Below are 27,934 nucleotides of genomic sequence, written 5' to 3'. Positions count from 1 at the left end.
AAAAAAATCTGTCCACAGTAAGGTAATTCCAACCTTCAGTGAATATTTTGTCACTTCAGCTTCTACCAAACTTCTGTTTTTATGCATACTTTTGGTCATTTCACATTGGTGATGTATAATAGTCATGATAATTACGATAGCACATTTGCCATCATTTTAATTTATTCATAGCTAGACATTACTATCCTCAAAGAAAACTTTCATGTCTAATGAACTCAGCTTGTTTACTCCCCCTTAGCAAACCTAATTTCAATTTCATTTGAAAGTTAAGAAAGTTCTTGCCATTATTTTAGGGAAAATGAGAAAACATTTCTAAAATAAATATTAATAGTAGAATTCACTTCTAAAAATGTTGATTCTTCTGTCTTCTGTACATTTCAGAATAAATAGTATCACACCTATAAAAACAGTGTATAACATAACATTGAAGGATGATTCATTAACATGATTTAGGCCTAGAGTATGAAATCTACTAGCTCCATGTGTCTGTATATACAGTCTATAGCTGTTTCATTTATAAATGGAACAAACAGATTTTCTCTTCATATATGAAGATTTTCACTGAGTCTATTAACTGTCTATTGATGACTTCAACTAAAATATTGTTACATAATTCTACTCTTATTTCTGTCAGATGAGTCAGTGGCCAATCTCTTTATCTTCTTGAGAAGTGCCTCCATTGATGTGGGGTGTGTGTGATGTATTTTTGTGGTTTATTAAATTGTGATAAAATATTAAATATCTAAAATATAGCTTGTAGCTCATTAGGGTAGTATATGTAAGCATTCATTATATCTCTGTGTCTGTGTTTTGTAAATAAAGCAATTCCATCTCCTTTGATGTTTTAAGGAGCATTCTATTTTTCCAGAAGTAAGCGCACAAATACAACCAATATAAAAATATAATTTACAATACCATTAACTGTGTGACATATCATTGTGTATTTAAGACCGTCAGCCACAAGAAAACTGTCAATGAAAGACTGTCTTCACAGCTATCCAAATATACTGAATAACATGCAATATTATTTCCAAGGGGTTTTGGGGTTTTTTTGAACTGTTAAAATTGTTTTGAGTCACCTCCCTGGGTGATGCTGGATCAGTGCAAATGCTGTAAATAGATAAGTTATTTTTGTTATATGTTGGAAAAAAAATGTAGTGGATCTACACTTGTAGGGGAGAAGGCAAGATTCAAATTTCCTCTTTGATTCTGATGGAGATTGTCACCTTGGATAAGACCTTTGAAGGTTACTCAACTTTTAAGTTGATTAAGTTAATTATGTTGATTTGAACTTTCCTAAGGAGCTAGAAAATACAAGAGAGAGAACCTTTCAGCATCTCATTCAGAGGGGTGCTAGTCAGTAGGACCTCCAAGATACCCCTAGCTACTTAAATGATGAGTAGGTTCTTTATGCAGCTCACCTTGTGGGTATCTACATAATAAACATAGCCTACCACTTAAACCCACCTCTTCCTCCACATTAGAATCACAGAAACCTAGGAAAATTTAGACCAGAAGGGGACTTTGACTGAGACACTATTCAAAGCAGAACCAATGGCAATATTTGGTCAAGTAGCTTAAGGTCTTTCCCAGAAAATTTGAGTATGTTCAAGAGTGGATGTGGTAAAGCCTCTCAGATACCTTGTTCATTCCATGATTAAGAGCCTTTATGGATATATTTTGTTTCCTTTTTTCTTAGTCATATTTTGCTTTGGTCTTGAACTGCAGAAACTGGACTTCTGGGTATTACTCTGAAGTTTTTCCATTGAATTTTAAGTAAAGGTGATGAGAGTTGCTTTTCAATTCTGATAAAACTCAGACTATTTTTTATTACAAGCCATATTCTTGCAGTATTTACTTCTCAGATATTATCCTGTACTTGCTGGATGTTATTTGACATTCTTGATTGAAACTAAAAATATTCCCTATTATTTTGGGCTGTTCTGGCTAATCTTGTTTCAAATCGTAACTATGAGACCCTTCACCCTTTGTGTAATGAAACAGTGGCAGCTTTTACACTGATGATAAATTCAGAGAGCAAGGGCATACAAATGTATGAGGGAAAAAATATATTTAAAAAAATCACACATAAGTGTTACATTATTGCAGTCTATTCTATTAATTGTCTGTAGATAAGTAACCTGTACATCAGACAGAAATGTCTCTGAGAGAAATAATGGAGATCTAGTTGTGAAAGATACAATTCATACACAGGAAAATTAAGACTCAATGTGAATGTTCTGTTCATGATCCAGGAAGGCATTTGTATTTCTTGTTTGGTTTCTACTGGTTTGTTTACTTATCAGAAATATTTTTGGCCGAGTCTGAGCCTTAAAGGGCTGTAAATTGGTTTAAGCACTGCTTTGTAGACCTAGGCTATTTCTTGTTGAGTTATTTATGGGTCTTCTAAGAAACAAGAGTAGTTGTTGGTTGCTGTAAAGTTGTTTATTGCAGAAGCATGTCAGTCTTAAAGGCAAAGAGTCCAGAATATTAAAGTCTGTATTAAAGCTTTCTGGCATAGAGTCCCAAGCAGAAGCAGGAGCAGCAGCTCCCTGCTATAGAGTCCCAAGCAGAAGCAGCTGCAGTAGCTCTCTGTTCTTTTGTTCTTCTTTTTTTGTTCTTCTTTTTCTCTCTTTTCTTCTTCTTTTTCCATATGTGGTAGTAGTGATGATGATGATGGTAGAGGATGCCTTTTCCACCCCAATACAGGGGTTCTTAATTTGTAAATCATCCAATGAGCTAAAAACACAAACCTAGAACATTCCTTCTAAACCAATTTGAATTCTAGTTCTACAGTGCAAAAGTAGTGTTAATTCTTACACATAAGTTGCACACATAGATCTGTAAATTCACATAAATATTTCTATCCATTTTATTAAGAAAATGTAAGCAATGTTCTTACTATGTTTTTATTATGTCTGGGGCTAAGTTCTTGAATTTTTAACGAGGCCTAAACTTTACACTAGATTCTAGGGCTTTTTACTCACTTAAGGCACTTAAAGCATATTCTTACCTACTTAAAGTTAAGACTTACACTTCTACTTCATATTTATGTGACTTAATAATATTTCTACTTACTTAAAACTAAAGCTTACACTTCTGCTTCATGTCTGTGTGGCTTAATATATTTTAATTTCTCTAAAAGCTTTAATTCAATCCCCACCTTCTTCTCTCTCTCTGAGGGACGCAGAGAGGCTTCTGTTTTACACACTCCAATAATTTCTGTAACACTGACACTAGTTATCTTAGAAACTGATTTTCCACTATTCTTTGTAACTCTGTGACATTCTAGTTAGAATCAGTGGGCCCTAAGTTTTCCATAACACCTGAGGTGGTGTAGAGAGCAATATTCCTAGGCAGGGGAGATAAACTGACTTTTTAGAAAATGCTACCCAGACCAGTTTGTCTTGTCACAAGCGTAATGCCTGGATGACTACAAAAACACTGAGCTTTAAAAATAAGAGAGATTCAACTCTGTTGCCAAAGAAAGCTAGAGACACTCTGAGAGATTAAAGTAAAATGTGAAACTTTTCTTCATCTGAATTTGTAACATTTCAGTCATCTAACTTCCACAATCCACAGCACACTAACCACTAGGGAAAAGATTATACAGCACAATATTGCATGATCTCCCTAATGCTCTGAATCCCTCTTATTGAAGAAAACAAGGATTTAGACTACAGCTCATGCAAGTCAATCCAAGGGCAGGCAAAGAAATGGGTTGTATTGGTTTGAGAACTCCACTGATTTTGGCCAAAGAGATTTAAAAAGTATATATTTTAATATCCAAATGAAAACTCTACCATTTTGGAAAAATCAATTTTTATTTTTAGAATCCATGCATAATTAACAATAAGTAATAGTAACATAAATACTTGCACAGGAAAATTAAAGAAGGAAAAAAATATTAAGAACTATGATGAGATTATCAAATTGCCCTACAAGTATGAAGCTTCTGTTCTAGTCTGACACAAATAGAACCTAAGTATGAGAATATGTTGTACAACAATGAAATTTATTTACAGTCCTCAGTGGTTAAACTGTACGGTTTTGAAGCTCTACAAAAGTGACTGATGAGGCAAGTATCTACAATAAAAAATTAAAGGAATTTTACCAACCTGACATTCCTGCTGCCTACACTTCTCTTCAATAAAATATGAGTTAAAAATAACATTCTAAGGCTCTGATCACAATTGTAGAATTCTCTGGATGAGAAGCTTCTGCAACAATTTTTACAATCTTGACCCTTCCTACCTCTTGACCTGTTTGAAGAGAGTAAGTCTGTGCAAAGTTAGGTGTTTCTGATGGGTTAGAGCTTCTATATAAAAAAACAAAATGCGAGTTCATGGATTCTGTGATGGCAATTTCAATATGGTTTCTCTGTCTATGCTGAAAATTACCATCAGCTGTCCTTCAAACAACTGAGTCACTGCTGAAACTGTGTATTTTAGTTCATTACAGATTGTTCAGGGGTCCTTAAAACTCCTTCTGTTCTCCTTAGCTCATTACTGGTCTCAGTATCAGACACCCCCTACAACACCTGGTCTAATTTGATGAACTGGAGGAACTTTGTCTGTATGTTTACATGAAATTCGATTATATATATGTGATATGGTATGACAACAAAATAACTTATTTGATGTCTTAGTTATTTTTTATATGCAACCCCCTGCCATGGGTGAGGACAGCTTACACAGACCAGGTTGCTTAAAGCCCCATCCAACCTCACACTTCCAGTGAGAAATCCACAACTCTTCTGGGCAGGCCTTGATTTCCTTCTCAAAAATAATCCATGCTTAAGCAAAGATTTTAATGAAACTGAGAAATGAAGACTGTAAGCATATCTATGCCATGGATCATTTCCTCAAATTCCTTTGGAGAAAGATAACTTTTGATCTGGAAGGAGAAGTTGTGTGTGCACTCATATTGCATGGGAATCTTATCGGATTTCTCTGGAGAAATAGGAAAAATATGGCATGTTAATTTTCTCTGAAAAAACTAAAATGGGAGAAGTCAGTGTTTTTTGTTAGCTTAGTTTACTTTGAAATTGAAGAGGAAGGGAGAAAAGGGGTTTGTTCCTTCGTTTTTGCAAGGAAAGGTCAGAACTAAGCACCTCTGAGATAATGAGGGCTCTGCATATTCATCCTTTGCTTTTCTTGTCCAGCTAATGTTTGCAGCTTTCCATCCAGACATCTTTAGGGATGAAAATCTTCCAAATCAGGTTTATGCAAATGTATTTCATTAGTTTTTGACAATGGCTCAGATGCTTTTATTTTACATTGTGTTTCAAGGTAATTAATTTTAAAACTTATGGGAAATAACTTCAGACATTATCACTGTGTACATTGAAATCAGAAGGGTTTCTTTTAATTATTATTTTTATTTTCTAATATCCCTCATAGTAGCATTTGACTATTGTGAAAAAAATCCAAGAGATATTTTCAACTCTTATCTACAGGTAGAACCTGATAGCAAGTATTAGACTGTCAGCACATCTCTAAATTTACTTTGATGCAGTCTGGCAGAAGCAATAGGTGCAGCAAAACTAATCTTTCCAATAACATATGTCTCCTAGAAAGAGACAGGACTGTATGTATTAAAAATAGCTCGACTGAAGGAAAAAATATATTGACTAGGATTTTCTTATCAGATATTTACTTTTATGTACTGGCAGCCTACCTTCTTTCTCTCTTCTCTTCTCCCATGAGGAATAAAAAGAGGCCTGTGCTCCTAGTAGATCTCCTTTTATATTTTATTAATAGTATAAGTATGATATTTTGAAAAGGGGAAAAAAAATCTTTGTTTTTTCTTGCTTCTTCTAGTTTTTGAGATCAAAAAGCGAGTTTTACTTAATTTTGAAACAATCACACTTCTTTCCTCCTCACTGTTAACTAGTGTCTACCTCCAGAGTAATATGGTGAATAGCTGCGTAGAACAAATATTTGACTTACTTCACGTTCCTTTTAATAATCTTATTAAATATGTAGTTTAGTTTCCAGTTATTGTCTTATCCAATTATTTTTTCTTATTTCTTAATATGTATAAAGATTATTTGTGATTATATTTTTAAATAGGAAAATACTTCTTATGTATAGAGCAGGAATTTCCTCGATCGGGAATTTTATTTTAATACTAAATTAGACTTGACTAAAATGGAATTATAAATAAAAGATTGATTACTATGTAATTATGGAGACAAGTGAAAATTTGGTTTATTAGGAGGACAAAACATTACTATTTAGCAGTCATCCATTCAATTATATTGTTGAGTTGCAGTGATCTATACTGTAAGCAGGATGTTCTTGCATGAATTTTTCATGTTCAGATACAGATCTTCCAGATTTCCATACCACCCACATCCTGAGCTGTCTGAGTGGGAAGGCATCTGTCTCCTTGATAGTACTTCTGATATACCCATGTTTCCTCTTAGCTTTTGAAAATCTGGAACTCACCCACAGAAGGCAGACAGCTGTTTGCCTCCCCCTGCAACTCCGCCTGTGCTTCCTCCAAAGTTCAGCAAGCCTGGTTGTATTCCTTTATTTGTCAGGTGGCTCTCGTCTCTCCAGTTATACCCTCAGCTGAGATTCCCATTTCCATCAAAGCAGAAAACGTATTAAGTACTTCAAACTGGCACTTGCTCCTTAAAAATTACTTCCAGAATTTGTTTAATTACTTTTTGTGCTTTTTGCATCTATTATATATGCTGTAAATGTTGATGCTGGTGCAGTTGCTGCTGATCCTGCTTTTTTTGTCTTCTCTGAAGCAATGTAACAAACTTAAACACTGACAGGCTACTCCAATTCAGTGACCGCATTAATTCAACTTCTAAAAATGTCTGTGAAGTAGCAAAATATTATTCACATATATAGTGACAAGCACAAGAGAGATAAAGTGACTTGTCACAACATTTGAAGCAGGAAAGAAACAAGCTCCTGTAATATGTTTCTTGTTTTGTGTGGATGTTTTTTATGCTCAGCTGTCCCCCTTTATCCTGAGGAATTATTCCTATTTTAAAGCAAGTGTCTGTCAGGCACAGACACCTTCTGTGGTTTAACTCCTTTGCAAGATAAAAATAAAGAAAAACGATTGTCTCTCCATTCACGGTTTCTCTGAAGTAGACTGCATTTCCAAACTAAAAAACAAACTTGGAGAAAATATTGTCTCAGGGTTCAATAAAAAATGTGCATTTTCCCCCCTCTCATCTCTGCACCAGTATGTTAAAGGATTAGATAAAAATATGGCATACTTCAGGGTGAGAGTGATTGAAAGTTGAAAGTAGAAGCCAACACAGATCTCAATACTTAGGACACGAGTATAATTTCCTTAAAATGTCTCCTTTTTCTTTGCAGTCAGTAGAAGCACCAGTGCAAGTGGTGTTCCAGGCTTGTACATACCTCTGATGGTCATGGTTGAAATACTTTCCCTGCAACTGAGGCAATGCTTCAATGGAATCTCAGGACTAGGTCAGATGTTCCTGACACACGGTATATAGGCAGTACACAGAGCCACTGCACAGTGTGCAATGCACTTAAACTTCTCATCTGGTTAATGGTGGAGAGAACAGACCCTGAAAACCTGAGGTTATCAGAGGAATCAAGGCCACCCAAATGCTTTCCTTCTTTAATTTACTCTTAAGTGAGATACTGCTAAGGTGTCTTCCTCTGGAAGTAGATGGAGATAACAGGAGTTGTCGCTCTCCTGTCTGTCTTCATTTAGATGTCCTCTGAGACTGCAACAGGCATTTTGTTCACTTCATTTTCATACTAAACTAGCAGCTGGAGCAGAATAACCTGGCATGGGGACTTGAGCTCTGAACGCTTCATAACCCAGAGCAGACTGAATCTAAATTGTAAGGGAATACAAAGGAATGTTCTGGTTAAAAGCATTTCTGTCCTATTGCTGAAGCTGAGGCAGGCAAACAAATTTATAGATCAGGAGGAGAACAGGCAATTTCGATCCTGATCCTCACCTAGCTCAGCTGGAAAGAGAACAAATATCTGTGCTTTTTTAAAAAGGGTTTGTTTTTCTGTGCAGCTGTTTAGTTAGCTTCAATGGTAGTGTAATGCAGAGTTTACCAGAAAGCTGAGTCTGAAGCCTCAAGTTTACCCTTCTATTAGCTGAGTATCAGAAAACCTCAAGAGCACACAGCCCTGCCTTGCCCTTGCACGCCCATTTGCTAACACATCTTTGACAGCAGGGAGCAGCCACCATCAGGGCCCCATCAGCAGCTGACCTCTACCATGATGGAGAGATTCAAGGAGCTGATCCTGGACATGCTGGCAAATATTTATAAGAGGGTTTCAGGCTGAAACTGAGCTCTGGCAATGGCCAACACATGGTTGACTTTTCACAGGATCGACCTAAGATGACCTGGTAATTTTTGAGGCTTATGTGACCTGCCCGCAATAACATCCTGGCTTAAATCTGAGCCAACAAGCTACAGAACTTGAGCAGTCACTGCTCATCACTGTGTCTCAGCTGTGGGACCATCAGGCTGGTTTAATGCAGAATTGCTGTAATACTATAGTCATCATCAGCCTGCTGCATTTTGCCACGTAACCTGTTCCAATGATATTTTCAGTCCTGGGAGCTGTACAGTACTGAATGCAAAGCTCTGAAAGAGAAGCCCCAGATTAATGTTGAGGGACATAGGCAAGCGTCCACAGCTGGCCAGCTGTCCTGGTTTCAGCTGGGATGATTTCTTTTCAGTAGCTGTTACAGTGCTGTGTTTTGGAGACAGAATGAGAATGATATTGATAACACACTGAAATTTTGGTTATTTGCTAAGTAGTGTTTATCCTAAGTCAAGGATATTTTTTTTCTTGTCTCATTCTTCACCAGTGAGGAGGCACACAAAAGAAACTGGGAGGGAGCATAGCTGGGACAAGTGACCCAAACTGACCAAAGGGGTATTCCACACCAGAGAATGTCATGTCCTTTATATAACTGAGGGGTATTACCTGGAAGGGTGACAATCTGAGTTCTGGAAGAAGACTCTGGTATTGGTCAGTGGGTGGTGAGAATTTGTATTGTGCATCACTTAGGCTTTTTCACTTCCTTATTATCATTATTATTATTATTATTATTGTCAGCCATTATTATTGCATTTTCAATTATTAAACTGTTCTTATCTCAAAATGCAAGTTTTACTTCTGTTCTCCTCCCCATTCCACCAGCATTGGGGGGGAAGCAAGTGGTTACATGGTGTTTCCTCTCCAGCTGGGTGTAAAACCATGACACCAGTGATAATTCACTGTGCCCCAGCTATGTGCTGAGGGTGCAAGAACTCACCAGGTCACAATCAGAAATTACGTCCCAGATTCATTGGAGAAGGAATAAAGTCAGAAGAGTACAGGTTGGATCATTGTGTTTGCAACTTACATGGGTTTTAGAAAATATGAGGACTAGATACACAAATTGTCTCAGGAATGCTGTTTGGTAGTGTACAAACAGCACAGAAAATCCAGCATAGATAAGTCTCTTCTGTTCTGAACACTGTGTTTTAGGATAGAGTTCAATGACTGTACCAAAAACTACATCAGCACTGTTCATTTATAGTCTGTGAATGAAGCCGAATTCAGTGATCTGAACACCAGGGCTGGAGAGGCAAGTTATTTAGCTTGGATCTTTTTCATTTCTTCTCTGAGAGAATTGTGGAATGAGCCTCCCAAATTCAGTGAATATTTAGTATTTTATAAACGAATGTTTGTATTTGAGTTTGTAAAATTTTGTGTGTTTAGAATATATTTTCTGTTAATTAATTTATGTAAAAGACAATACAGATTTGATAGCATGAAAATACTTTATAGTAAAAAGGAATTGTCCCTTCAACTAGATGAAAAAATATTTATTTTGATAGAGAGATTATATATTTCATTGCTTTGTTATATTCTCTGTTAAAATACTACCTTCTGTGTATAGGTGGTAAGCACTCTATTTGGCAGAGGTATAATGTCACCTTTCTCACTTAGTTGTTCCTCATAACCCTGTGGTAGTAAAATTGTATAGAATATTGAGGCACCATTATAATATCATGTAACAGAGTAAGGAAAATTCCTTCTATTCAAGCATCTGTTTTTTTCAACTCAGTTATTGTGGCATTCAAACATTCTAATTTCATACATTCTCAGTAAGTAAATTGACTCCTCAGAAGGCAAATACTAGTGTTTGCAGGGAGCCCTTCTGACCTCATTTTGTAGGCTATGCTGAAAAACCCAGTTCCCCTTCTCCTCTCTCCCTGCTCTCCCTTCAGGAGGCTTTGGAGCATGTAAAAGGAACACTTTTATGGATGTTTTTTGGCTCAATTGATGCAGCAATATATTATTAGCTTAGTGTAACTCTCTCAAAATTTTATGAGGCTTCACAGAGTAGTTGAAATGAACATAAGCTTTATGTTCCATACCTAACAGATCATGCAAGTTTCTGTCATTATCAGTTAGGAGATGCTTGATCAAGTTCTGACAGTTGACAAATGATGAGGTGTTTTTTCTTCACTGTGATGTATCTGAAAGTCAACAGAATGTTAAGGGGACTGGTTCCCATCTTAAAAATAAAGAGTGTTTATTGTTACTAAAGCTAGACATATTTAAATAGTAGAAAAGAAATGTGTGGAAATTCAGAAAGATATTCAAAACCAAGTCACATGATGCAAGAAAACATCCTTAGGACATTTGGTTCTCACACTTGGCAGATTTGGTGCCTTCAAAGGTAAGTTTTGCATCTTACTACCCATTTTGACTAACTTTCTAAAACCTGAAGGCACTGAAGCATGTTTTCAATAAACATACTCATCAACTTTCCTTTTATTTTATTTTTCTTAGAACTCCTATCCTCAAAAGAGGCAGAGTGGTATCACTGGATCAGAGGAGGAAGAACCTTGAACTAGTAAGTGCCCTTAGACTAGATTTTTCCAGAGGGAAGGTTATGCAAATAAAATAAGTCATGGTGTAATTATTTTGTTTATACAGATCAGTGTGTTTATTCTTGCTTCATAAAAATGCTTCTGATTTTTTGATACCTTACATTGGCATTGGTTTTTGGGGGTGATAGCTAGCTAGGGAATAAGCTAATCCAGTCCAAGTCAGGGGAGTTGCAAGCTTTAGCAAACTACTGTACATCCATCCTGCTTTGTGGGATCCTGACAGGACAGAATGGTTTATTTGTTTGGTCTGTTCTAGAAGATGAAATAGTTCTCTTTTTTTAATAGAAATCAGGAGAGGGACACATGGGGAATATTAGGTCATAAGCTGCTCTTTGCATACTAAGATCTTAATTATAGGTAAGTGCAAATTTCAAAAGGGATGTTAATTTCAATTATATGCTCCACTTGGTCCAGTTAAGACCCCATTACTTTGTTCACTCAGTTATCCCCATCATGAGGATAAAATTAGGCTGTCATGTGTTGAAGAAACAAGTGTACTGTCCTAGTTTTCAATGGGGGAGTCTCATGGCCTCTTTTATCATGGAAAGTGTAACAGTGGCAGCACTTTGTTCCCTGTTGAAAGTGGAACTACCCAACATGAAACATGAAACACTGCTCTAACTGTGATCTCATACTCTTTTTACACTAAAGCACTGGTTTCCACCAGGTGAGTGTGCCCTAAGGTGTGGCTTGCTCACAGTACAAGAACTGTACAAGATAGAATGTTATTTACTGAGACCAAATTTTTCCTTGTTGCCTATTTTTATATCCCTATGGTTAGTAAAATACAGTAAAAAAAATCCTCCCTCTTTCTAATTCCCTGGAGTTTAAATGCATAGTAATGTAATATGAATTCATATATTTAGATCAGGTTGATTGAAGGTAGAATTCTTTTATTTTCCAGTCTAGAGCTGGATTTATACTAAACTTCAGCATAAATGACCTTCCCAAATGTATTAAACATCTGAAGGACTGAAAACAAAATTAATTTTGTCTTGAAAATCTGACTACTTGCATGTCAGTGGCAAACATACCTAAGGCAAGTTTATTGTGGAAAAGGAAGCCCTTATGCCCTTCAGACAAGGTACCCGCCACTACATGCATTTACATGAAGCAAAGCATCCCATGAGGCTTAGGAAACAGCCAAGGTAATAATCTTAGTTGTCCTGACCAATATACTGTTTCTGAATAAAATAGGAACAAGTAGTTGAGATCTTTTAGTGAATAATATGACCTCCTTTGTTTGCCCACGTAAAGAAAATTTTTACCACGTAAAGAATTGGCAAGACATATATAACTTGGTGTAGTACATGGCAATAATGCAGTAAGACGAATGTAAGATTTTTTTTTTTTTTGAGATTATACATTTCCTGAGCATTTTAATCAAGTCTGCAAAATAAAACAATCCTAAGAATTAATTCGTAATTTGGTGTTATTTTTCCTTGCTAATATTTTAATAAATATAATTATGGTGTAATGAATTATGGTAAGAGGATCATATTTACAATTTTACACGTAAAGAATAATATCATCTCCCTGATAAGCAGTTAAATAGATAGCTTTCTTATTAATAACACAATGATACAATCAAATGATGGGTAATTTCTATTACCCTTACAAATAGATAAGAAGTATATAGATGTGAAAAAGCATTGATGTGGAAAATGTTAAAATAACAAATCTTATTAGATGAAAGAATTTAGAAATAACTTGTCAAGAGGGTAATGACCTCAATTAAATTTTATGTGCAATTATAATTGGCATTTTTAATAAAGGAATGCCATTGCAAATTGCATATTTGATATAATATTACAGGGCACCTTATTTCCTCTGGTCTGCATTTATATTAAACAAAAATCTTTGAGATAATCAAGGAAGATTCATAATTTAGCGTTTTGAGAGTCTGCTCAGATGACAGGTTTCAAATGGTTTCAATACAAACAAGAAGGGAGAAAGTTATCTGATAGTGATCCTTTTTTTCTTTTTACCTAAAAGATGCTACTATTCAACAGCTTTTGTTGATATGGTGTGTATTGTTAGATATAGTCAAGGTTGTAGCATCTTCAAGATGTAGTCAAATCTTTTATTATTAATACATCTAATTTGAGTCAAGAAAATTCACTGTGTGCAAAACTATCTATAACATTTCCTGAAAAAGTTCTCAAAATGACCTAGTTTTCATCTTTTGTGCACATAGCTGTAGGGAAAGTATAATGCCTTACATTATCATTCTGGTCATGTGCTAGTTTCTAACCTCCAAACTAATACTAAAATAGTAACTTCAAAGCAGTTGTGCAAATATAATCAATGGTGTGTGTTGGTTAGGATGAGGAGCTGCCTGTGGAGTCCTCCCTCCAAAACACTACTCAATATAGGCTTCTTACTAATTTGTATTGTCATGTAGTTTTGTTAATATTAAACCTAGATAGACTTGATAATACTGGAATGGTGTAGGTTTCAAAGCTGGGAGAATATCACAAAGAAAAAAGTCGTCTTAAACCTTCTCTCAATGTTTCATGTTTCTCCTTTGCTTACATAAAATGTTATGATAAGAGTTGCAGTTGTAAATGTAATAGTAGAAGGGATGAGTTTAACTGGTGCAAGAAAAAGCAACAAATAAGGACTGTTGGCTTGGGGATGACATAACAAAAATAAGCTATAATAATTGTTAGGAAAGTGCTTAATAGAAATTCTAAGCAAAATAAATGGTGTCTGTAGCATTTGCAAATAAGCAGCTGGTACCATTCACAGTCTACCCCAATTACCTTCTGTTAATCTGGCACATCTTTAAAATGAAACACTGCATAATTTTTCATGGTTCAAATACTGCAGACTTTTCTTCAGGCACACCAAGAAAAGCCACTATCACAAGTGACCTGTGTAATCGAATGTGAGTTATTTTAGAAACAGATTTCCACAGAGGGAAGGAGAGCTGTGGCCATGGGGAATCCTCAGCATTTACTTTTAAAATTCTGAGTTGATATATGAATGTAAAAGAGATAAACTGATATTGTTGAAAAAGAAACGGCTATTCTTTAATGAAAAGTGTATCATTTGCATACTGTCATATGTATGTAGATATATTTGTAGATATACTTGGGATTTACTGTAGCCCAAGGATAGGTGCTGATATAGTTTTGAAGATGAAATGTTTTATGGATGAAGAGCAGAGTACTGCTCCATCAAAGCACGGTTCAACAGAAAACTCTGGGGAAGGGCTGCAGTAACTACTTCAGAGATTAGGTGAAATTTGGACAGTTAAGACCAAAAGCAACCCATAAATCCTGTCTCTCATCTAGTTTTGGAGTAGCCTAAATTGATCTTATATCAACATATTGGACTGCAGGTTTTTGCTTGTTTGGTTTTTTTGTTTGTTTGTGGGTTTTTTGTTGTTGTTTTTAATTCACCTAAACTGAATATACTTTCAATCCTTGAAGCTATCACTTAGCTCTCATAAAGCATGCTTGGGATCCAGTGTGACATTGAGAGTTTCCCGGATCTAGAGTGACCTTCTAACTGAGATGAAGTCATGAAAGCCAGTTGAAACAGGAATTAAATTTATTTCAGCTGATCTTGCAGCTGAATATTCAGTTGGTTTACTGTTTTTCATAAATAGTAATTATATATAATTCCTTTACCAAAAGAAGTAATCCCATTTCTCAAAGTACTACCAGAGCGATTAGGTTGTGTTTGCAATCGAGAGGTCTAAACTGATCATCACAGTTCACTGGAAATTGTATTCTTACATTTTGACAAGGACAGTTTTGTTTCTTCTCTCTTTCAAAATTGTCCCTGGAGTCCCATTTGAAGTTTTCATGTATTAAATACAACATTTGAGACTAAACGTACACTTTTTGCAGCCTACATTTTTGACAGGTGGGTTGGTTTTTTTTGCTGTATAAAATTTGCTGAACTTGTCTGGAACAAGCAGTCTTCTGGAGACAAGGAGTGCTTGAAGTTACAGGAAACTGCTATTAGTAAGACATTTTGAAAGCTATTCTGTTGCTCAGGGAAACTTTTCTCTGAGCAACAGAAAAAACTGTTTTGTGCAAACACAGAACACTAACCTACCTAGCAGTACTCTGTAAGTTAATATGTTGTTCTGTTAATTCAAAAGTATACTTTATCATGACTTTTTCAAATTTAAAATATCTTACTGAAATATTTACTGAATTAGTAATTTTTGAAATTATTTTTATCCAGTAAATAACTAGACAGATTATCACCAAAAAGATACATACTTTATCAATGTCAGTCAATGCTTGTCTACTTGATTTATTATATTAGAAAATTAATTATTGCATAACATCAAATAGCACAAGGGAAGTAGTGGCAATATTCTAAGTTACATTTGGAACATTAGTGCCTCCCCTATATCACCCCTTTTCGTAACTTAGTGCATTACTATTAGATTTTAAAAATATTTTAAATATGATTTGGAGTATGAAGCTTATCTTAGAAGCTATCTTACAGCCTCATGACACACCTGTGATGATGTACTCATTATCAAGTTCCTGCATGGGAAGAACCAAAGGGTGGAACCTTTTGGAAGGTACCATTATTTGCTATCACTACATCCTACAGTCTGTGTTTGTGGGGGTTTTTTTCAATGAAGCCACCACTTTCTACTAGTCCATTAAAAGATTTGTCGATGTTTTTAGTGCTTAAAGCAGTACGTGCTGCTAAGACAATTTTCGCTGCTCAACAAAATCCTGACAGATATTACTATAACTGGGGACTTGTGGAAAATGATTTAGAGTCTTCTAAATGAAGAAAAAAACATTTCAAGCTGAGGAAAGACCAAAAATCAGAGGATGGAATTGTAAATCAAGGAATCTCTTATTACCTCAGGTTGATCACCATCTTTCAGTTATGACATGAAAAATTGTTGGGGCAGGGAAAGTCTTTTTATGCAGAACAGTACTGTACTCGCCTCTCTGAAATTAATCTGATTTCCAAGTGGCTAAAGTGTAGGACCACAGGGTAAATACTCTTTTATCTCTTAGAACAAGACTGTAGCAATCATAATACTATACTTATAAAACAAATAAACTTCTCTTTCCCACACAGATAAAAAGCCCTAAACTCTTGGCCTTTTCTATAGAATCTGCAATAGAACCGAAGTAACCTGTAAACTCTTGACTATTTCATGTCACTGGGGTGTAGATTTTCATTACAAGATTTTTGTTAAAAAATACTCATTCAACCAAAAGAGTGCATAATGCTGCCTTACCTGAGATTCTTTTGCAATACCACCTCACTTAAATTCCTTAAGAAAGAATGATTGCCATGATACACTTATATCCCTAAAACATATCCCTAAAAAAAAGGCAACCACAACCTGGGAGTCTGAACAAAAGCTTTTGAGATAATGTGCTAAAGGTCAAGTCACTGGCAGGTATGCAGTGCCACAACATTGATGTGCTCCAGTGCTCCATGGAGAGTTTGGCTGAAGTCTATGGATTCTTTTCAGTATTCAGTACTATTTTACTTTTCTTTTTCTGTTCTTTCCAGTAACATGCTTAAAAATTAGACTTGGGGCTTTTTTTTTTTTTTCCCCATTGCATGGTATTCTATTTTTTTCTGTTTTGCAAAAAAACCATGCTAGCAGGACGTACATATTTTCTAGCCAGGACCAATGAACCTGTAGGATAAGCATCAATATGCTCAGCAACTCCCAAGAGACCTAGTGGTTATCTTTCTTAGCATCTATGGCTATTTTCTATGACTGTGGACTTTGACTGAGTTCTTCTGCTTAAATAAGTAATTTTCTCAGACAAGGCTATACAGCTGGACCCTATCACAAAGACTTTGGATCAGAAAGTGGAACCTCTTGGAGAAGGATTAGCATTAAACTTGAGTGATTGAACAGTAGTTTGGAGGGGGTACAAATAGAAATGGTGCTGGAAGTTAGGAACAGAGTAATATCTGATAATGAATTTAATAAAGTCGTTATGTGAGCTCCACCCAATGCTCAGCTGTAATTGAGTGCAGGACAAAAAGATATTATTAAGACCCTTTGGATTTTACTAACACAAAAATATGGAGAGGCTAGGGGCCATATAAAGAACTTCGGGTACTTAATTCTGTAAAAGTAAGTTATCATTTTAGCTATCATAGGGGAGTAAGACAGAGAAACTCTTTTTCTTGTGCGCTTGAGAATTTATAAAAAAAGAACAGGAAATGTTTGCCATGGGGAAAACCATGCCTCCACCTTTTATTGTTATTTCTTGTGGTCTTTAGACTTGAAGATGCCCATCTTAGAACTTAGATTTATGCTGAGTCAAGCTAAACTACTGATTGGGTTATTTCATACTGGGATTTTGTTTTCTCATCAATGAGTATTTTGAAAAAAAATATTGTTTTTATTACTTTGCTTTTTTATAATCTTGACCAGTATATATTTAATTTGTTCATTCATCACAGTCAAATGCTATCTTCATGAATCCCCTCTGGTGTCAATGATGATCACTTATTTTGAAAGTGAGAAACAATTGGCTACATTTTCAAGGTCGACTTTTCATTATCAATTTATCTTCTGAAAATCTGGATGATTCACAATGCTTTTTAGAATATGTTGCAAAATGTATAAACCCCACAGATAATGCATTCATTTTCTTTGCAAATTAAGAAAGGTTTTACTTTTAGAGATATGCTAACTGAATAGAAGCAAAGTAGTCTTTGCTACTTTATATAAAAAATTCATATGTTTAAGAACAAACTTATTTGTATATCTGGTTTTGTTAAAGGTTTTAAAATTTGATTATATTTATATGAAAAACACATGCCAGATATCATACTGAAGTTGTGGTGGAAATAATCTCAGGTTTAGATAGGGCAGAGATAAGTATAGAGATTTGATAAGTTAACTAGTATTATAATACACAGCTATGAAAAAGTAATTTAGAATATTGCTGTTTATATTCCAATAAAATATTAAAGGTTCACATTAAGGTCATCTAGATTTTGTCCAATTAGAGAGCACTCAAGTGTCTGTAAAGAAGTTCTCAGTTGAAACAGAATAGAAAGCGTGGGAGGGAGACGATTATTTCAATCTCTTATAATTATCTCTAGGATTAATTCAGGCATGAGGAAAGCTAAAGCATCATATTAACATTAGTAATTTCTCACATTGTATCTGAATGTATCCTTGGGCTACTCTCTATCAACTCCTTTATTTCCTCTACATCTCATAAGCTGTGGTCTGAGATCTGGTTTGTGATCCTTAAAAAACTGATGTTAGTGAACCAGTCAGGATAGAAGGCAGGTGTTAAACAATACATTATGGTTTTACGTGTCTCCAAAGTCTAACATGGCTGTCATTGATCTACTCATAGATTCCCACTGTCAAAGCATTGTCTATAAATAAGGTAAAAGAATTGGTGGTGCAAGTTTCCATACTCTTAGTACTGTGTTCCAGTTTTTCAAGGATCACTTAAAAGAATATTCTAGTGGTTTAGTTTTCATCCTTTTTCTGCCCTGCCTATTCACTAAGTCTACTTGTAAGAGCTTTGCTTTTGCTTGTTCCTTTGCCTTTTGGAGCTTAAACTGAAATCATTGTCTCCCTTTCATCTAATTTTTTGACCAACTATTAGAAAATTTATTTCTTTAGGAGAATGGGCTAGAATTGATGACTTCTATCCCTGGCAGTGAAGGACAGTACTGAACAATCCCTCATACTAAATTAGTCTTATGCTGTTCATGTCCTGCTTCCCATTAAATGTGCAAAGAAACACCAAATTTCAGAAAATTTAGTTTTTCAATCTGTGAAATTTTATATATTGCATCTAATTTAAAATTTCCAAGAAGTATATAAATAAACTGACAATCCCCTCCCCAAACAACTACAACCAGAACTAAAAAGTGGAAATTAAAGTTTCCTTTTGGAAGAATGAGTTTGTAGGTCCTTGTTTGGTGCCTATGGATAAAGCACATTTTTACTCTGCCCAGTTAATTCTGAAACTGGTGCAGAGATATCAAGAAAATGATCATATTCATGGAGTCACACATACTAGAGCAAAGTTGAGATTTCCTCCCATGCCCCCTTTTCCTGAAAGAAAAAAAGCAACACAACAATTTTTCTTTGTTTATAATAGGAGCAATGCTTAGCAAAATTTTCACAAGTTAATTGGCAGAAGATGCTGACTTATACAGAAATACACGTGTGTATATATATAAATTTCTTTTTAAACATTGTCATAAACTCATAGACTTGAATGAAACTGCTGACATAAATCCATGTTCAATACTTTGATGAATGAGGAACATAATACTGTTTTTATTTATGCTGTGCCATAAAAATTTAGAAAAGGGAGAAAATAAAGTTTGAAAATAAATAAAGTTTGAAAACAAAAAAGTTTTTTTGTCTCTACAGAAGCATGAAATAATACAGCAAGTGGGTTAGTGCTGTTGTGTTTTCTCCAGCTATTACATAATACATTTTAATTTAGCATCTGAATTCAAGCTGATGTCTGCTCATCTATTGAGTGAAGTATTTAAACAGAAGCAGCATTAGGAGATCTAAAATTAAAAATATTTTACTTCAAGATACACTTTTTTACTAAAAAGCTCCCCTGTGTCAACAAGGCCATCAAGAGTACAGGGTTGGGGCAGAGTGGCTGGAAAGCTGCCCAGTGGAATAGAACCTGGGGGTCCTGATGGACACCAGTTGAACAAGAGCCAGTGTGTGCCCAGGTGGCCAAGAAGGCCAATGGAATCCTTGTATCAGCAGTGATGTGGCCAGCAGGACCAGGGCAGGGATCCTCCCTCTGCACTAAGCACTGGTGAGGTCACACCTCAGGGCTGTGTCCAGTTCCTGTCCCCTCACTACAAGAAGGACATTGAGGTGCTGGAGTGATTCCAGAGAAGGGCAATGGAGCTGGGGAAGGGCCTGGATCACAAGTCCAGTGAGGAGGGGCTGAAGGAGCTGGAGTCAGAAAAGAGAAAAGAAGATTCAGGGGAGACCTTATGGCTCTCTACAGCTACCTGAAAGAAGACTGTAGCCAGGTGGGAATCGTCCTCTCCTTCAAGTGATAGAACAAGAGGAAATGGCCTCAAGTTGCACCAGGGAAAGTTTAGGCTGAATATTATGGAAATTATTCACTTACTCACTTAAAGACTTGTCAAGCACTGGAGTTGTCTTCCCAGGCAAATGTAAGTTTCACCATCCCTGAAAATATTCAAAAGAGACACTTTGATTAGGGATGTTGTTTAGTGGGAATTAGCAGTGCTGGGTTAACAGTTGGACTCAATGATCTTAGAGGTTTCTGCCAACCATGATGATTCTATGATTCTGTAATTTTGGAATATCATTATTGTGTTTGACTGTGCCATCTTCAAGATGCCCTGTTAAAAATTAGTATGCTCACAAGTGTTAGGAAATAGCTTCAAACTTGAAATCCAAGTAAAGCTTTTCATATATTCTTGTGCTAAGTGAAAAAAAAAAAAAAAACTCCCAAAAAACAACCTCCCCAAAACTATTCATAAAAGGTTGGGAGTTTAGACATAATCACATTTAGATCATATTTAGTATGGTATTTTTGCATTGTGATCTCTGTTGTTTTACAGAAGCCTTCATTTCTGAGTGTGATTTTTCTATGGATACTTTTTGTTGATACTTGTTTTAAGCTAAATGAGCAAATCCCATCTTCTCTTCCCCCATCATTTTCTGTATGTTTGTGCTATAGGCAGGGATTCATATATATTGTAGCAGCTTTTAAAAAGTGTTGCCAGTTTGGATATCCTAAAAGATCCATGAATTTCAAACTATGAATCATAAAATAAGTATATTCATATACACAGATGCATGAAATTGCGCTTGCATGTTTTTCAAACCTGAATTCTGTGATATTTAAAAGTTGTTTTGATTTATGTTCTGACATAAAACCACCGAAATGAGAGACATGTGAATACAGTTTTAAAATTAAAAAGAATAATGTTTTCAGCTCTATCTGGGTTTAGACCTGGAGACCCATCAGTAAATTACAATAAAATGAGATTATGCACACATCTGTATACACAGCATTTATTTGAAACAATTTCTAGATGAGACAAAGCGTACAGATCTTGTCAATCCAGTCTTCAACAAAACATTTATTGTAGTTATGCCTCACTGAACACAATGAAAGTGTCTGCTATAGAAAATTAGTAAACATGCAAGTTAAAGCAACTTAATATGGATAAAATTTTGAGCTAAAGCAAAGGTGGGAGCATACTCTGGACTTTAATCTTGTGCTGAAGAAGAGTTAACCAGCAGACTATCCAAAAACTTTGAGGGTTGATTAATATTTTCGTGGAGGATGATACAAAAAGTAGAAGCAAGCTCGTAATGTTTTATAATAGCACAAATGTCAAGATCTTCCTTGATAAGGAACAGGATCAAAATGTTATACAGGGAGAAAAGAATTAAGAGTTGGACTCTATGTGAGAAGACAGTAGTTTAGAATGCACCCTCATCTATCTAGGGACATAAAGGAAGAATTTCTACAGTGAAATAGGTTTTCAACATAAAAAAAATAAATAAGGAAATGAAAAACGTGTGTCTTAAACATAGGCGATCATGCTATTTTTAGCTTTGAAAAAATAACTGCAGACAAAATATTTCTATATTTTGACAAATATTCAGACAAATGACAAAATGACCAAGCATTCTTCATAACACTCTCTTGAATATAAATGTTGCTTTTAACAGATGTGAAAGTCTGAACCAGTTTTTTAGCAGAGGATGAGAAAATACAAAAATCCATTTACACCTGTGATACAATTTCGTCTCAGGGTTTCTGAGAAGATGCCTTATTTTTTTCCCCTCTTCTTGTTCAACAGTAACCCCATGTTACAAATATATTTCCTTTCTCAGCTGCAGTTAGAGGGCTGCTATCAGTGTCTGACACCTTCATCCCTGGTTCTCAGTCAGACACTGACTAAAAGTCATTCTGAGTCAGCATGTCAAGAATATTCTGACAAAGACTCGAGTAAGTAAAAGTTACAAGGAAACTGGGAGACGGGTTTACAATTGCAGCAAATGAATCTTGTGGATATTTGGTACAAGTAGGTTTCAAGTGAATTGGAAAGAGTGCTGGAAGCGATGAGGAGAACTGTGAGTGGATGGGCACAGCTTTCAGGTGGTGACAATTTCGATGGAAAGAGCAGACATTCGTGTACACAGGAAGGAAAGAGGGCTCATAAGCTCAAGCAGCAATGCAGGCATGCTGCTCCCAGACTGAACCTGTCTGGTGCTGTGCTAACTAGGCCAGTGAGAACTGAAGAGTCTCAGGCAGACACTTCTTGTATGAGCACAAAAATAATTACCATGTTATGATGCCAGCTTCTATAGCCTTTCTGTTACATTTCAAACTATCACTTCCATGCTTTTTTGCATGGGGGAACTTTTCTATAAATATCCACACTATATTTACATGACAATAATTAGGCTTGAGATGTAACATAATGTATATTAATGGGGTTTTTTTTCCCTCAGATTTCTATTCTTCCTTTGCACTTTTACTTACCTTGTCATATGCTTTCAAGACAGATATTTTTGCTCTGTATTGGTCTAGTGCTTTCAAAAATAGGGTTTTGATCTATGACTTCAAAACTAAAGTGTGTGCTACCGGATAAAAAGCACTCAAAAACATGCAGGCTTATGTGTTTTGAAAGTTCTGAATTTAGTCTTCAGTTTAATACTTCTTTATCTTTGCTACAGAATGTTTCCTAGTGCAGAATGTAAATTGAATTTTCTTTCATAACTTCCAATTTTTTTGGAAAAGACTGGTCCTTATAAGAAGTCTGTTGGGCAGAGGGAAAAAAAATCCTACAATTTTTTAAATTTCTCCATTTTACTATTTTTCTTACTTTTTCTTAACTATTTTCTTTTTATTTTCCAGTAGGAATCAAAATATGTACCACTTCTTTTACTATAAGCAAGACTGTATTTTGTGTCTTTCAGTTTCAACACTTGCAGATTTTTAAGACTTCTTGGTTTTCTAAAATCTAATCTTATTTTTGTGATTTAAGTCACATGCAGCAGCAAAAACCTCATATTTAAAAACTCATAGTGATGCTGTAAATCTCGGAAACAATAGCCTTCAATAATCTTGTACTCTTCTATATGTATGGTCTCTGACAAATATATAATATGTTTAGTCTCCTAATTTCAAAATATCATTATATAATATCTCTTATATAGTTTCCCCTGAAAATGCTCCAACAGAATTTAATTTCATTTGCTTCTTGACAGAATGTGCAGCAGTTTTGGGTTTTTTTGTTCAGTTCTTAAGATGTGAACTCTTAGAATGGAATTGAATCCGGCAAAGGACTGCACTTGGTCAGTGCAAAGGCATGTGCCTCATCTAAGATTTTGAAACAAATGATTTGAATAGGTTTTTAGAGCAGTCATAATTACTATACAAGCTTTCTGCACATAAATGAATATGATTTAGCTGCATATATTTACTCAGAATGTAATTACTTGCCAATCTATTACTGCTCAGCTTTGCTGAGTCTATTTTTAGAATTAAATCATTATGTGTGCTTTTCCTCTCACCACATGGATCCTGTGCTAGGATCTCCATGCTACTGAACTACAGAAGACAGCACTCTTGTACAAGGCCTCTGAAGGAAGATTTAAAGCCTTTTTAAAGGAAGATTTTAAAGCTTTACAGGCTTTGCAACAACTGAAATGATTTTATACTTAAATTGTGTTTTAGGAAATCGCAAGCAAGTATATTGTGATAGATGATAGACATATCACTGGATTAAATGGTGTCTCTAAGAGAAGCTTCCTTAGAAATCAACATGCCAGAATGATGGAGCAGGAAGAACCTTATATTGGCTCTAAGTAGGTGAAGCCCTTGGCTATGAGATGGGCCATCCCTGTCTGCACCTCAGGCTTTTTTTTAATACTTGTGAAATAACATATTCATATTCTTAACTCCTAAAATGAACGTCACTTTCTAAATTTTTTCTCTATAATTTGAACTAATGAAATTTTCAAAATACTTCACGTTTTCGTCTTCACTGTCTTTTTCCTTAAGCTATGGAAAGCTTTGGTTTGCTTTTGTGCAGCAGTTGGTATATTAGCCCACAAGAACAAAATTTTCCTTGCTATGAACACTTGCATTTGTTGTCTGATCAACTTAGATTCTCCACAGCTGAGGACATCTTAGGTATCAACATTTATGTTCCTCCATTGTATCACATATGAAATTTTTACCACAGTCCTGTCTTCACTCTAATTCATCTTCTTCCTTCTCATAGATTTTCTGATTATCAAGTCTCAATCCTCCCATATTATTTCAATAACGCTATGTTTCTCTTTCTTTTTTTTTTTCCTAACAACTGACAGGAAAAACACATTTTCTTCTTTTCTTTTTTCCAGTTTTAGAAACTATATGAAATAGCACATTAACTTCAGAAATTTAATGAAAACACTGCATCTTGTCTAATTCCTTCAATCTGCTGTGAACAAGACAAATTATTACTTGTTAAAGCTTTAGTTTTTATTTGGGCTGCTGCCTAAATATGACTGGCTAAAGCATTCATGTTTAATTTTACTGAAATATACTATTCAGGATGTGCCCCAAACGATTTCTTAGCATTTGCCTTGAGAAGTTGAAGTCCAAATATCTGAAAGTTACTGATAACCTCTAGCCAAATGAATAAATCTATGTTTATGAATTTTCTCTGCACATGAATTGCTAAAGGAGAGAACAGCAATTCCAGTTTCTGTCTGCTATAAATGAATAAAGTTAGTGAGTGAATTATTCACATTCCACTAGGATATCCTGGAAAAGTCTTCATTAACTAATGCCTTCCTCCAATAGGATAATTTAAACTCTGGAGTCTAGCGTAATCAAAATGGATTCTGGTAGTTCCTGACTAGGCACATACCCAAGCTCATTTATTTTTCAGTATTTAAACAATGTAATATCAGAAAAACATATGACAAGAAGTATGTAAAATGATTAACACACCTCTGAGATGAAAATTACATTCAGTGTTACATTTTGATGTCACGTGAACTTCGACATAGGAAGTGTTAGGGTTGATGGAGGAAAAACAGTTTGGAAATGAGGGCAGAGCACTTATGAATTGTGAGTTCTGAGTCCTTTGGTCCTCCATAGTGATATATTTTTTTAATAGCTGCTGATTTAGACTGCTAAATTAATGTGTATGACTTTTAGTCAATTTTCTACTGGTACAGAGACTTTGATTTTATAACTTTTTTCTCCGCTTTGTCAAGGTGTTGATGTGTGACAATGTTCTCTTGATTAGAATGATGACTGAGAGTACTTCAGCAAGAAACAGTGCTTTATGGGAATGAAGAAATAATAATATATGCATGCATCTTATAAAAGATGGACATGAGCAAGAGGGAGACTCATTTTCTAAAGCTGTGAAAGGGTTTTGAGTTTTGGTTTTTAATGATGCCTGATTGGCAAATACAAGTCAAGTGTCAGCCATTCCAGAGACAATAGTTGCTTCTGTCTGGTAAGGCTGTGCCTTCCACTTTCTGTTTTGGTTGTAAATAATGGGCATGTGTGAATTATACTATAACCTAGCATTATTTCCTGAGGCCCCAAATGTACTGTAAGATTAGAAAAGCCATTCAATGGGCATTTTTATCAGTGAAGTCACCTTAGAAGATTCTAAAGGAGTCATCATTGCTTGGTTTTCATTTGCTTTGGTCCTTTGTTCTCCTTCCTTGTCACTATTCATAAGCCTCCGGGAGGAGTTCCCTGGCTGCCTGCTGGCTCTGAAACTCCCATAACAAGAGCTCAGGGAATTCCTCACTGCTCAGGCAGCGAGCACACAGCGAGCTACTGCGGCTGAGCTCCGTGCTGCTGCTTGTTTATGAGCTGGAGCTGCTCACATTGCTGTCTGCCTGACACCCCTGGAGCAAAGAATAGCTGTCAACGTGTGGGGATGGGGGAGGCTGCTTTACATCTGGCCAAATGACAACTAGTGCTTTTTGAGGTTTTGAAATGTGTTTTTGTTTTAGAAGATGTGAACAGCATCTTTTGAATACGTTGCAAATTGTATGTGCGAATGCTGCTTTTGATTTAAGTAAAATATTTCTCATCCCTGAAACAGAATGCAGAGTAATCTTTAGCCCTGTCTCTGAGTATTTACAGGTCCCATTTTTATTTTCCATTATGATTCTTTTCATATAGATAGCAATATTATGACAAATAAGGTCAGAATTTATTGTGAATAGGATTTGTTTGTGAGTTTTAGCTATACATGTATTTTTTCTGTATTTGGCACATGACATTATAACGAATACTCTAACATATTCCAGAAAAGGAAAGTTTATATCAGCTATATTTAAATATTTAAAGTGGAGACAGTGGATTGGCTAAACGTGCATTCTATAACTGCATTCTTTTCTTTTATATCCTATTACCTCAAACTTTATTCTGTCTTTTTCTGAATGCTGCAAAAAAACTACATCCTCCAAAACTGTCACTAAGAAAAATTACCCGAGGGCATTCTGACTTTCTGCTTAAGCTTTATTTTGTCATTTATTTCTATTAACAATCATTAAGGAATTTAATAATTATAAGCCTCATTAGCATTTTAATGAGACCAGTGGCCATTGCTAAGTGTAATTAAATTAGTTTTAGTGTATGATATTTTGAAGCTGTGATTAAATTAAATTTTACTGGGCTTTGAAGACTAAACCTGTGGAGATCACTCTTCAGTAGTGGTCTTGTTAACTTGTGAGGACTCTGCAAAATAGACATAGCCAGGAAAACATGCAAAATTTTCCCTATTGAAGTTAATCATTAAAATTGAGAAATCGAATGCTCCTGCTGACACCAGCTCAAAGATTACATATATTCTTAGTGACAGTAGTAGCCTATTAAGTACCATTAATTGTGAGTAGCTTTGTATAATCTATTTTTATTTTTTTTCAAAATAACATCTAGATTATCTGGCCAATTCTTCTTTATAAATCAGGGAGAGAATCTTACAGTTCTTGCTCAGACAAAACTTCCATTGAGTTCAAATGGAATTTCAGCCCATTAAGAAGAGCAGGTTGTGTAAAAGCAAAGTATTATTGGTGTTTGTTGAAGCTATTATAGAGAAAAAGAATTAATTGGATAGTGAGGAAAGACAGTGAGAAGAGGAAAAGAGATGCTGCAATCTGAATCAGTTAAATTCCTATGATTGTCCATTAAAATCCTATGAAAAGACAGGCAAGCAGAAGATTAGGCATATATCAGTCCATGTCCAACCTCTGTGAAATCTTTAATAGAGTGCACTGAGCTAGAACAGGGTAAGCACTCTGTAAACACTGGAATGCAGTTTGTTTCTTCTCACCCATTTATCAAGTAACAACTGCTGTCTGCCTTCCAGGTTCTCATCTTCCCTTATTATCACGATTATACTGGAATATGCTGTCCCATTTAGCTGGACTTCAATAAGCATGAAGTTTGTTAACAAGTATATTAACAAGAAATAGAGTCTGTAACTCTTAAAGACCATTCCTTTTGTAGGAACCAAATTCAGCAAATCCAGGGTCCCCACTAGTTTAATATTTTTTGTTATAATTTTGTTCCCTCTGCCAGTAGTGATTGGTTCATGTTAAAAAAAAAAAAAAAAAAAAAACAAAAAAAAACCAAAAACACCTCAAAAAACCAACCAAACAACAAAAAACTGAAACCAAACCAAACCAAAAACCAAAGAAGAACAACAACAGAAAAAAAAATAAACCCAAAACTTCTTTGCAGTGTTAATATGTTACTTCAAATAACAGCAGATAGGATTCAAATCTAAATGTTCCTTTCTTTATAATCAAAAGTCAAAAGGTTACATTTCTAGGGCTTTTTCTTGTTCTTGTTCTTGTTCTTTTTCTTTTTCTTTTTCTTTTTCTTTTTCTTTTTCTTTTTCTTTTTCTTTTTCTTTTTCTTTTTCTTTTTCTTTTTTTTTTTAAATTCAATAATGAACAATTTATTTTTATTTGATTTTACCCTTGCAAAACTGAGAACTTGAAGGAATTTGGGTCATCCA

General features: G+C 35.2%; 1 protein-coding gene across 26 annotated transcripts in view; it reads left to right on the top strand.

Annotated features, from left to right (window-relative positions):
* Positions 1 to 27,934, top strand: part of TENM3 (teneurin transmembrane protein 3) — a 1,293,899-nt gene that overhangs the window by 276,252 nt on the left and 989,713 nt on the right. For 25 of the 26 annotated variants that reach the window (XM_088163548.1, XM_088163550.1, XM_088163547.1 and 22 more), the window contains exon 4: positions 10,821 to 10,884. The exons of the other annotated variant lie outside the window; for it this stretch is intronic. The gene's annotated coding sequence lies outside the window, so the exon portion shown is untranslated. The remainder of the gene's footprint in view (positions 1 to 10,820; positions 10,885 to 27,934) is intronic. 26 annotated transcript variants of the gene reach the window in all.

The sequence above is a fragment of the Sturnus vulgaris genome, chromosome 4 (genome assembly GCF_052056855.1).
Source record: "Sturnus vulgaris isolate bStuVul1 chromosome 4, bStuVul1.hap1, whole genome shotgun sequence".
Classification (NCBI taxonomy): domain Eukaryota; kingdom Metazoa; phylum Chordata; class Aves; order Passeriformes; family Sturnidae; genus Sturnus; species Sturnus vulgaris.
This window is presented reverse-complemented; position numbering and strand designations above follow the sequence as displayed.